Below are 1,171 nucleotides of genomic sequence, written 5' to 3'. Positions count from 1 at the left end.
ATTCAGAAAATACATTGATTTTTTCCCCCAGAATCATGTCATTATTCTTCTCCTTGGATGAATTCTCTCCTTTAAAAATAGAAGAGAATAAAAAAAAAATTCTTCAATACCAAGAAAGAAATATTGAAGACTCAGAATTTACAGCATAAAGGCTTTTCTGAGATCATTCAGTCCAACTGCTCTTATTTTGCAGATGGGAAACCAAGATTGAGAGAGACTAAGAGCCTTTCCCAAGGTCACAGGGCCAGCTGGGGCTAGCACCAGCCCAGGGTTGTTGGGAACTGTGTTTTCCATGACAGAAGCTCCAACCATGTTCTCTGGGGTGTTGTGTGTGTTTTTTTGTGTGTTTTTTTCTCTTAAATCACATACCTAAAATAATTCCAGGCCTGTAGCAAATCAGTGTCAGCCACCTCCTCCTCAGCTTTTCAGCATTCACATGCAAGGAAAAGTAAGTTAAAATTAACATCTCTAGAGCAGCCTTAAATGGAAAAGCCCAAATATGCAGCCTCGCGTGTGTAAGAAGTCAGCAGATGGCACACTCTGCCTTGTTCCTGGGGAAGGGAATGGGTGATTAAGAGACTATATGTGCATTCTACATGCCAACTAAAGTCACCGCATCCTTTGAGAGTCAAACCAAAGAACCTGAACTCTTATCCAAGATGCCATCTTCCAGATCATTCCTCCCAGACCTCACCTTACATACCCAAGAGCTGAGTAAGCAATTTTCCTAAATAAAGACCATTCTCCCCTAAGGCCAGCTGTCTAAATAACACTTTTTATACCCAACTGCATATATGCCTTGGGACTTTTGAACTTGCTGGTGCATTCCTTTTTTTCCTTGATTTCTTCCTCCACACATCAGTTACCAGGATGGGTCATTTTTTTGTGGGGCCGCCTCAAAAAGCAGAGTCTGCAGTAGACACCCTACAGATATTTCAACTCAAGGCTATAATGCAATAAGTGGCTGTCACAGCCAGAACTTAAGCCAAAAGCTTCCTACTCCAAGAGTGCTATCACAAACTGAATGCCAGCACCCAATACATCACTATTTAATTTTACTAAAACGGGCCATTTGTCTCCATTCAATTTTTATAGTTCCTAAAATACAATTTTCTGATTAAATGTGGATTTATGTTTTAGCCATTAAGAACACCTAATACAGTGCAACGTC

This window comes from Myotis lucifugus, unplaced genomic scaffold (assembly GCF_000147115.1).
Source record: "Myotis lucifugus unplaced genomic scaffold, Myoluc2.0 scaffold_62, whole genome shotgun sequence".
In the NCBI taxonomy this organism is placed as follows: Eukaryota; Metazoa; Chordata; class Mammalia; order Chiroptera; family Vespertilionidae; genus Myotis; species Myotis lucifugus.
The sequence above is the reverse complement of the archived record's forward strand: the minus strand, read 5'-3'. Positions refer to the sequence as shown.